Source organism: Talpa europaea, assembly GCF_964194135.1.
Source record: "Talpa europaea genome assembly, chromosome: 4".
Taxonomy (NCBI): Eukaryota; Metazoa; Chordata; class Mammalia; order Eulipotyphla; family Talpidae; genus Talpa; species Talpa europaea.
Genome location: NC_140070.1, coordinates 20,016,800 through 20,028,909, shown reverse-complemented (window position 1 = coordinate 20,028,909; position 12,110 = coordinate 20,016,800). Strand labels below are relative to the sequence as shown.

General features: G+C 37.7%; 1 pseudogene across 1 annotated transcript; it reads right to left on the bottom strand.

Moving 5' to 3' along the window:
* Positions 1-2,545: 2,545 nt before the first annotated feature.
* On the bottom strand, positions 2,546-2,954 carry LOC311169595 (golgin subfamily A member 7-like; annotated as a pseudogene). The gene has a single exon. The product of its transcript is annotated as a golgin subfamily A member 7-like (transcript).
* Between the last annotated feature and the right edge of the window lie 9,156 nt (positions 2,955-12,110).

The window sequence follows — 12,110 nt, the reverse complement described above, 5'->3', positions numbered from 1 at the left end:
CCACTAGGCAGTTTTTCTGTTCCATAATGTATAGGCTGAAGGCATTTATTTTACTGCATTAAATTGGAGCTCAACTATGCCTGAAACACCCATGATGGACACTATTTCTCAGTCCTTTTCTTCATTCAGTATTTTGCTCCTGCTTCTTTATAATTAGAAACTGATCCAACAGAGAAAAACGTAAGTTGCTGGTTTTCTCAAAGCCTCATTTTGAAAGTCCTAGAAAGTTTCTTCTGTGGTATTCAATTATTAAAACAAGACACAGAACACCTACATTCAAGTGATAGAAAATAGAATTTATTTATTTATTTTTTTAAAAGATTTTATTATTTATTATTTATTTATTTATACAAGGACTGGGTACAGTCAGAAGCGCCGGAGAGTGAGAGAATTCACCAGAGCCAGAGCGGGGAGCAGAGCAGGCAGAAGGACCGAAGTACACTGCTGAGGGGAGCAGCTGGTGGCAGGAGAGGTCTGCGCGCCATGTGGGACCCTCCTCCGGTGGCCGGGGAGCAGCCGGCGCTGCAGAGGTGCGGGCAGCTTCACAACCCAGTGCTCAACCGCTGCGCCACCGGGGAGACCCTAGAACTTATTTTTAAAGCAAAAAGTGTCTTGTGCTGATAGGGATAAGAACTATGGGTGCCATATTGGAAGGCTACCTACCACAGAGCCAAATTAAATTCATTTGGTTAACTTTGCATATACCTATGAGTATAATTTAGGAATATGAGCACATGGAATAAATGTCAAAACATGTTATTTTATTTATTTATTTATTTATTTTTAACTGATTTTTTTTGTTTTTTTTAAGATTTATTTATTTATGCATACAAGAGCTGAGGTGCAGGCTAGAGATGCGGGAGGTGAGAGGATTCACCAGAGACAGAATGGGAAACAGAACAGGCAGATTGACTGAAGTACACTGCTGAGGGGAGCAGCGGACGAGTCAGGAGAGGTCTGCTGCACCATGATGGTTGCTCCCTGGACAGCTGGGGATCGAACTAATGCTGCAGAGGCTGTGGATTGCTTCATAGTGTCGTGCTTAACCCCTTGCACCACCAGAGAAGCCCCTATGTTATTTTTTTTTAAGATTTATTTTTTTAATGCATATAATAACTGGGATGTAGACCAGAGCTCAGGGGGTGAGAGGATTCACCAGAAACAGAGTGGGGAGCAGAACAGGCAGATCTACTGAAATACATTGCTGAGGGGTATTGTGGGTGAGACAGGAGAGGTCTGCTGTGCTATGTGGTTTAGCTCCCTGGCCAGGGATTGAACTTGTGCTGCAGTGGCTGGTGATGGCTTGATAGTGCTGAGATTTAACCCCTTGCAACACCAGGGAGCCCCCAAATGTCAAAACATTTTAATTTAAATGGACACAATTTTTTGGGTGCATGAATTTAGAACCATCTTTTATACTCGTGATTAATTATAATGTTATACTTGTGATTAATTAATCAATGCAATTTATTATAATTTTTTATTATAAAAGTGTCCCATAAGGCATTCTAATTTAAGCTTCTGTGAGGATTTAAACCAGTTTGATTCTTCTTACCAGGAAGACTATGTGTATGATGGACTTTTGAATAAAGGGGAAAATATAGTGTTTCTGTGGATTCACAGTAGTAGGGGGGAGATGAGGATGGTGTGGATCATCCAGATTCTACCTCAGGTATTGTCCCATTACCTTGGCCCTATAGACTTGTGTTGAAGATTTCACTTAACTTGCATTCATTCATTTAATTTTCCCTCAGAGTCAACCTATTAGAATTATCCACATAATGCTTGTCATTGCTCCAGTCCCAGTCACTGCTATGACTAATGAATGATGTCCTGCTAAATATTAATCATCCCATCAAAAGGTCTGTTGAAAACTGTAATTTTTTATAATGTTCTGCTCTCTCAATTCCAAATCATTATATGCAAACTGGCTAAGAGCACATTTCAAATATCCTTAAGTTCCATGCAATGAGAATGTTGCAATTTTGTGTTTTTTTAAATTTCCTATCAATGATAAATATTACAGAATGCCCATAAATGCCAAAGATGTGAATGGCAATTCTCTTTTCATGCTAAGAGTTTCTGTTTTGCTTTAATATTTATTACAGAAAAGTTGAAACATACACAAAAGTAGAAAAAATTAGTATGACATTTCTTATATACCTGTCACCCAACAAAAGACTGAACACTGAAGACATAAGCTATGACTTGTTGAGGTTTAGAATTACCTGTGAAACTGGTCCAAGGAATGAAAAGAACTCCAAATCATTGTATGTATGCAATGATTGCATACAATGGCAAATAAGTACTGATGGCAGATAAGTAATAAATTTTGCATTGGACTGACCAATTGCATATTTTATTAATGGCTTTGAATAAAAAAAGTCAAATGCTTCATTGTGTTTTCTCAGAAACTAATCAGAAGATGACAGAGTCCTTCACAAAAGAACAGTGCTCTGGAGGGGTGGTAGGGGACACTGTGCAATCAATCAGAGAGTAGATGTAATACCAAGAAGAGGTAGAATCTTTAATTTTATGGCATTACTCATGCCTGTGTCTTCATAAATGGTAATTTCAGTAACTGGAAGTCCTCTCTCAATGGGATCCTTTAGAAGGAGTCTTAGGGAGCATATATTTCCTATGCTGCTCTTGAATGTATTTAGAGACTTTCTTCAGAACCTTCTCATAATGAGTTTCCATACATAAGAAGATGGTATATGCAATTAAACAATCTAAACAGCCTTCAAGATATGATTGCCACTCCCTCCCCCTCCCCCAACTTCTGTGCTTCTGCGTAAAAGTTATTTAGAGTTTGAACTTTTTTTTCAAATGGCTGCCTATCAATCTGATTATCCAGCTCCATGGGAAACTTGGTCTGGAACTGGCAGCGTATGCCTCTGTTTATTTCCCCGTATGAAGGCCTTCCCTGACCCCAGAGCCTGCTGTGGCCTCATGGTGAGGACAAGAAGGGGCTCAACCCTCCTGTGCCTCCATCTGCTGTCTAATTATGAACAGCAGAAATGTGTACATTTGTTTTCCAAAAGACATAACAAGAACATCCACAGCTGCACTATTCATAATAGCCGAACTTCGGAAATGTCCCAGATGGCATCAATAGCAAAAATGGTGTTAGAAGTCAAAAGAGTGGGGGAGAATGTGATGCAAGCACATTTATGATTTATGTATTTATTTTAATAAATAATTTGCATTGAAAAAGATTTTTATGAGTAAATGAATGAGCTTCTGCACTAAGAATGCCTCTTACTTCTTGTCCATACATGTCCTAAAATTGACCTTTCCAAAGTTTGTTCATTCAACATATGGTTAGTTTCTATCTACCTACTTACTACCTGTTAGACACTACACTGGGCACAGGGGTACAGAAATAAACAAAAAAGTCAGAGAGATTCATCTTCTCACCCTGCGTGGAATTTTGTGTAGTTTATTTGCTTTGAGCAAAGTAATATTATTCTCACCATTTCTGTACACATTCTGGACCTGAATTCATTAATAGAATGTATAGTGACTCTCAATTTGTTGTTGTTTATTCTTCCTTTTTTTTTTTTTTTTTGGTATTTCCTTGATCAGTAAGCCCCTCTAGGCCAGATGAAACTTTGTATGGAATAATTTCCTGTTGGTCTCTGGGGGTTAAGCATCCCAAATTTACTGGTTTCTAAGATATTTAAATCTGATCGTTTTTGGGCTCTGTGAAAGGATAACATTTTATGGAGACCATATTTCTTCTGAGCTTTTTTCCTTAATGAGTGAGTGATTTGCAAAAATGCATGCTCTACATTTTCTTCCCTTACGACTTATGTGAGACATTATCAGTTCCCCATATTTCTTTTGGAAGGACACAAAAGGGACATCATTATCTACTCCCCTATCTTTAAATGTGAGAAGCATGTGTCCAATTAAATCTAGTGCTTCCTCTTCATTGTTCTGTATGAATAATTAACCTTTCTAAGTGCTGACATCAGGATCCACTTTTTTTTTTCCCTCAAGGGAAAAATAAATGGAATAGAACTGATGCTGTTTTAGAGTTTTCTGTGTAGTCACTTTAAAAGATAGCTAATGATCATAAAATATGAGTGTTAAAATCTAAAATGTTGATTCTGAAAATTGTTATTTTATTTATTCTTTGGTGATTATGATTTTATTATTAATGTGGGCTTCTCTAAAGTAATAATGTTCTTTAATGCAATCATTTAGAACAATACGGTCACCAATCTACTTTCATTAGTCACATGGGAACATTATAAATCAGTTTATATGATCTCTGCAATTGAAACTTGCTGGATGCCAGCTGTGTTAATTTCTGTTAATTATCATCCTTTTAAACTTCATTCTTTCTTTAAGTAAGATATGCACTTTAGGACTTTTTTTTAATAGTTTAAATTGTTCTGCTCTTCCTCCTACAGGTTTCCTGCAAGGTTTTAGCCCCTCTAAGTTGATTTATAATGTAACCTTGAAACAAGGACAAGCATTAGTCGACTGCTGTTTTAATAAATGGCTTGTCAGCTATTTTACAACTTTGGTTATTTCTTTGACTAGAGGAATGTCTTGATAGCAGGTCTTTGAATTCCTAATTATTTTAGAGATTTGGCTGGACATTCTTGATCATATCTATCTTCTATGCAAATAAATACTTGACTGCCTGAGAGAAAATAGCTTTAATCTGTTTTGATTTTGATTTTGCATTATTTTGATTTTGGCGTAGACATACTAGTCACTTTGGAGGGTTGAAAATGTAATAATTTACATTTAATTTGTTAAAATACTATTTATCCTCTCTGTTAATGTTTACTTATTTTGCAACATAGAGTTAAATTATCTTAAGAAATCAATAAAATTTGGAATGTGAATTCTGCAACCCCCTTAGCTTCCACAGTCAAATTTGATTAGGCTCAACTTTCACAGCAATTTTTTTTCTCCCCCAACACACAATTGCCATTTCAAACTAAGTCACATCTTTAGCTGAACTTATCATGTAGTCTCTCCTTGTTTCTCCTATATTCTTGGTTCACATTTCTCTTACAATGATCACAATTCATCTACTCTCCCAAGCTGAAAATCTTAAGTCGTTCTAGATGTTTCCTCCTCTCACCCATCATCATGACCTGACAGTTTTATCTAAGTATTTCCTTACTTTTCTATGTCTCCTCTTTGAAAAAAAAATTGATTTTTAATTTTTTGGGAGTAACATTACATAAGTCTCCAGTTGGTTATTAAAAGTCAACATTTAGGGCCTCCCCGGTGGCGCAGCGGTTGAGCGCTGGGTTGTGAAGCTGCCCGCAGCCTCTGCAGCGGTTCGATCCCCGGCTGCTCCCCGGACACCGGAGGAGGGTCCCACATGGCGCACAGACCTCTCCTGCCGCCCGCTGCTCCCCTCAGCAGTGTACTTTGGTCCTTCTACCTGCTCTGCTCCCCGCTCTGGCTCTGGTGAATTCTCTCACCCTCCCGCGCTTCTGACTGTACCCAGTGCTTGTATAAATAAATAAATAAATCTTAAAAAAGAAAAAAAGAAAAAAGGTCAACATTTATATATACTATATTAAGTTTACCAGTAAAAGTCAAATTCTATACTTCGCCATGCAATTGAATCCTTTTGCCAGATTTATCCACTCCCTTCCCCTTCTGGTAACCACCAATTGGTCTTATAGTCTAAACGTTTATCTTTGTTTTATTTAGTTCTTGCATTTGTTTTTTTCTATGTATCACATAGCAGTGAAATCATACAGTGTTTCTCTCCCTTCTTTATCTCTACAATTGCTCCAATTCAGAGACTGAAAATTTCTTCCAATCTGACCAGTTTTTCCTTCTCCCTACTCTGATTCACTCACATTCATAGGAAAGACTATAGTGTCTGACCTCTTGTGCATTTATTTTATTTTTTTTTAAAAAGAAGTTGGACTTTTTTAAAGAGTTATTTATTTATACAGGAACTGGGGTACAGGCCAGAGGCATGGGAAGGTGAGAGAATTCACTAGAGACATAGCGGGGAGCAGAACAGGCAGACAGACCGAAAAGCACTGCTAAGGGGAGCAGCAGGTGAGACAAGAGAGGTCTGCCATGCCATGTGGGTATCTCCCTGGCCGGCCGGGAATCAAACCCACACTGCAGAATCTGCAGACATCTTCACAGCACTGTGCTCAACCCGCTGCACCACTGGGGAGGCCCCCATCTTGTGCATTTATTCAAAAACAAAAATGTTTCCTTCTAGCTGGTGAAGGTATTAGTATTGCCTAACATTTTATCCCTGCCTATTTAAAATCTTTTACCATCTCATACCTTAACTCCTGCTATACCACTGAGTGGAATTCTACAGCATTCTTTTTCTTTTTTAAAGATTATGTATTTATGCATACAAGAACTGGGGTACAGGCTAGAGTTACACACTTTTATAATAATAATAACAACAACAACAACAACAATAATAGTTATTATTACAACCATCCTAGTGTGAAATGTTATGATGGTTTTGATTTACATTCCCTGATGGCTAATGATGTCAGACATCTTTACATGCAAAGCTTTGTTTTTATTATTTATTTTTTAAAGACAATCCCTGCCTTACAGAGAGGCTAATTTATTTATTTATTTTTAAAGATTTTATTTATTTATTTATACAACGACTGGGTACAGTCAGAAGTGTGGGAGGGTGAGAGAATTCACCAGAGCCAGAGCGGGGAGCAGAGCAGGCAGAAGGACTGAAGTACACTGCTGAGGGGAGCAGCGGGCGGCAGGAGAGGTCTGCACACCATGTGGGACCCTCACCCGGCAGCCAGGGATCAAACCCGCGCTGCAGAGCCTGCGGGCAGCTTCGCAACCCAGTGCTCAACCGCTGCACCACCGGAGAGGCCCAAAGCTTTCTCCTTATATATCTTCTGGAAAAACGACTACTCAAAGCCTATGCTCATTTTATTTATTTATTTTTTTATCTTTTGATTGTTTTGTGTCAGTGACAGTAAATTTAGTGAATCTGTTACTCTTCTGTTTTAACTACTGCTTGGAAATAATTTACGTTATGTCTCATAAAGCATTTACTCAAATATCCATTAACCATTTATTGTCTTCTGTGCCTGTGCCAAAAACAGGTGGATCTCTCTTAAGCCTGTGACCTGGAGAATGAAGCTGTGTTGTGTTACTCTCTTGCTTTTATTAGGTTCTTTAAATATTCTGACTTCATCTCATTTATACTGCTGTTAGTAATCAAGGGAGAGCTACCTGCTAATGTTTGGGTTGGTATTAAATTGGAGCCTGGCCCTTTAAGGAGAGCAGTGGTGTCAGAAGAAATCAATAGCTTTCCTCCCAAGGAGCGGTGACCTGCTCTGGATACAAGAACCAGTTACTGGATGGAAATTGTTCCTCCCTAGTGGTGCTTCTTCCTCTACCAGTCTTTAGAGACTGTTTTAATATCATCAAAGGCAGCCACCCTTTGCTTAGATGACCCACCAAATAGAGCAGTCTGTTGGTTTAGGAAGAGGGAACTCACTGCTTCTGTTATGACTTTTATTGAAAACACATCTAGTACATAAACAAGTCAATATATTAAAGAATTCCTTTTGAATTCAGGCATAAATTACATGATGAAATTTACACACACATACACACACATATATGCTTGCATACTCACACATATAACATAAATCTGAAGTAGAAAATTAACCCCCCAAATTCAAGTGGCTTAAAATAACCATTTAAAATGTTTTAAGCTTTGTTGAGGCATAATTGATAAGATTATAATATTTGTATATAAAGTGTACATTGTGATAATTTGATGTAGGTATATATCCTGAAAGGATTCTCCCCATCTAGTTAATATAACCGTCACTTGTATATCTATACATATGTAATTGTGTGTTACCTGTACACATTTGAATTCTCCTCTTAGCAAATTTCAATAACACAACACATTGTTAATTGTACAATACAGCTAGTCACCATCTAAATACTACTTTATTTTACTCGTTATTTTGTGGGCCACAAATGAGACAGTTTGCCTACAATTTATTGAATGTCACCTGGGGTGACCTAGGCTGGATGAACTTCCCAGATGGTTCTTTTCACAGTCTGGCCCCTCCCTACTCCTTTGCTTTGCTAGTCCACCTTATCTGAACCTTGAATTTTGCCCAGGATGATAGTCTCAGGGTTGTCAGGTTTCTTAACTGGCAGTTCTTTTCTAAGAGAGCAAGGCAATAGCTGCCAGGTATCATTTACATCACACCCTACTGATCAAAGCATTCACAGACCAAATTCACAGTCACGATTCCCAGATTCACATTCAGATCCATATTCAGATTCAGACTCAAGATTCACACTCGAATTCACTGAGACTTAAGGGGAAGGGAAATAACTCCAGTCTCAATGGAAGGAGTAGCAAAGACTTTACAGCCATCTTTCATCTGCGTCATGGTGTGCATAGTCTATTAGACATCTATCTTGATAAAGACAAAGATCTCCACCATCTCACCCACGAAAGCGCCAGCGCCATGCTGAACCCTCAGTGGTTTGCAAATATATTGGTTGCCTTAGATAAAGATGAGGAATCATTATATATACTGTGTGTAATTTTAGCTAATTTATATTTACTTTAATTGTACACATATATTTTATGACCAACATTTTGAGTTGTCAGAAGTATGTACTCTGCTTTTTATGACACCTACCTGATATCTTAAGAATGTTAACAATAGCTTATTAATGACCAGAGTATCATTCTAATCAACCTAATACTTTTGATTTACTGAAGTCACAAAAGTTATATTGGCTTTCATATAGATAAAACTTTAGACACATGGTAAAGCATAGCTTTGTACAGGTGTTTTTGCATGTCTAGTCCACTGACATCTAAGAAATTCAACCCTGGGGTCAGAAAGGGGAGAAGCAAAAAAACTAATAAAAACCACATGTTAACTGTTAATGTTCATTTACCAAATTCTACTTAAACTCTTGTACTCTCAAAGCTAATTTCATCCAATTGCCTTTTAATTATAGTCTCTCACTCAGAGTTGCAAATATAATGGCATTTTAATATAACTTGCACTGTTCTGTGTCCAATGTAGGATGTAATCATGCAATTTATTCAGTCAGAGCTAGTGCATTAGGTAATTAAAACATAAGCACACATGGGTTTCTGCACATGCATATTCTGCAGGAAAGTCATACAAAGATCTGACTAATCTGCTTTGGGATAGAATTCTTTTTGTATAGAATAGGATAGAAATCCTATGTCTACTAATATATGTTGTCGGTAAAGTGAAAAAGTGAAATACAGAAATTAAATATTACCTTGTAACACCTACACACAGATCATAGAACATGAAAAAAACTAACTTAAAGAAAGAATGTAAATGGTTTAACATTTTTAAAAACTATCTAATCAGTCTTGGTGGATGCAATTTTCAACACAGGTGAGTTCTACATTATCCAAAGTGTTAGAAGGTAAGAGACCCTTAGTCTTCTGTCCCTTCTAGAGGAGAAAGAGAGGAAAAAAGAAAAGGAGATTTATGGTAACTTTCATTCATATGATCAATGAATGAAACAACTTATTAAAATCTTTTTTTAAGAGTGTGGACTTTGGGGAGGAAGAGTTGATGTGTGCATAGGCAAATAAATACATCTGTTCTTTCTGCCCAATAGCATTCCATTATTTTGGCAAAGGTGTTCAGTAACCAGATTTTATGTAATCAGTAACCAGAGTTTATGTAAAAACAAGCAATGCTTTATGAGCTGTTTTTAAATTATATATAAATAACTTTCTAATTCATTTTAGAGCATATTTATCTGTATTTTCAGTTATTGATTCCATAATTTATTGTGCCAACTAATTATGGCTTATGTCAGTCATAAGAAAATGGATTGTTCTATGATTTTCAGCCTTTCATAGAAAATACTTCTCTAATTTTATCTTTTTTTAAAAAAAAGATTTATTTATGTGCACAAGATCTGGGGTGTAGGTCAGAGATGTGGGGAGGGTGAGAGGATTCACGAGAGACAGAGTGGGGAGCAGAACAGGCATATTGACTGAAATACATTGCCTAGGGGAGCAGCCTGCAGACAAGAGAGGTCTGCAGCCCAAAGTGGGTCAGAACCCCTGCTGGGGATCCAACTTCATGATGCAGTGGCTACCAATTGCTTCAGTGTTGCAACTTAACCGTTTTGCCACCAGGGAGGCCCCTCTACCTTCTGATATTAATGTTCAGCCTTTTTTTTTTAAGAAAAGGATATAGGCTATGAATTAAAATACCAGCATGAAAACATAAATACTTCATTCATCGAGATTTTTTGGTTTGTAAATGCCAGTATCTGCAAAAATGTAAAAATCTAGATCTATTTTCTTTTTCAGTTTTCTCTCTATATATGTTCACACATCTTGTGTTCGCTCATCTGAAAATGAAAATGTGGAAAGTATATGTACATCTCTTTACTGAAACATTAACAGATTTCAGATGACATATCCTCATTAGTTAATCTCCTTTTGCCTTTTTTTTTTTATTACATCCTCCTGCCTTCTTCCACTTAGCAGTTTTATGTTCCTCTTTGGGAAACAAACAAACTGAAAAGACAGCTAAGAGACTCACCAAGTAGCATCCTATTCCCATATCAGAATTTAACTAAACCTGATCTAGATGCACAAACACTTTCTCAGAATGATGTTCCTCGCTTTAGGATTATAAATACTGACTTTCTCGTCCCTTCAGCTCCAGAAAGAGAAATTTACAAATAGCCAGTATCCCCACAAGGGAGTCAATCTTGATCCCTCTTGATGACCTGGGTTTTAGGTCTCAATACTTGGAATGTAAACCTTGCCATTGACTTTATTTAGTCTTTATCTGGTTTAATCCTGGTCTTTTGCTTAGCCTTCAGTGGGGCTATGTCCTAATTTGACTCAGAAGTAGAAATCCATGAAGGACCAAGTCAAGCACACTGTCATCGAAGCAAACACTAAACAAATATGTGCTCCATTATCTTGATCAAATACCAAATTCCTACTCTAAATTCTGTACTCAGATACAGAGGAAATGCCAAACTTATGAATGGATTATGTATTCAATGTGCCTTTTAACTCAGACTCAGGATCCACATTCCTATAGAAATGATGGTATAAATGCCTTGCCAATTATAAATAAAAAATTGTATTATCATAATAGCCCATTAGTAATTAATAGCTCACTCTGTAGTCAAAATGTAAGCCCCAGCATTTTTCTGTTTTTAAATTTACATGTTTTTATATTTTGGCATTTCTTTTTTAATAAAATTTTTTGGAAAGATTTATTTATTTATGTATACAAGAACTGGAGTATAGGGCTTCCCTGGTGGCACAAGGGGTTAAGCACCGCACTTATGAAGCAATCTGCAGCCTCTGCAGCACGAGTTCGATCCCCGGCTGGCCAGGGAGCTACCCACATGGTGCAGCAGACCTCTCCTGACTCGCCTACTGTGGTATTTCAGACAGTCTGCCTGTTCTGTTCCCTGCTCTGTCTCTGATGAATCCTCTCACCACCCCGCATCTCTGGCCTGTACCCAGCTCTTGTATGCATAAATAAAAATTTAAAAAAAATTGTGCCATGTGAGTAGCTCCCTGGCTTGCTGAGGATCGAACTCATGCTTGCTGAAGAGCCTGCAGATAGCTTCACAGTGCTGTGCTTAAACCCTTGCGCCACCAGGGAGGCCCCTATCTTGGCATTTCTAAAATCAAGATAAATTTCAATTTTTTTTTTAAGGTTTATTTTATTTATACAAGAACTAGGGTACAGGCCAGAGGCACGGGAGAATGAGATAATTCACCAGAGACAGAGCGGGGAGCAGAACAGGCAGACTGATGAAAAACATTGCTGAGGGGAGCAGCAAGCAAGACAGGAGAGGTCTGCCACACCATGGGGTATCTCCCCTGGCTGGCCAAGAATCGAACCCACACTGCAGAGGCTGTGGATAGCTTCACAGCGCTGCGCTCAACCCACTGCGCCACCCAGGAGGCCCCACAATGTTGCTTTGTTTTTATAGTGTGTTCATTTCCTGAAAATCTGTTAACATATATATGAGTATTACTGCCAGTGGTGTCTCAAATCTTAAAATCAAATATGGTACTCTAACTATATCTGATCATT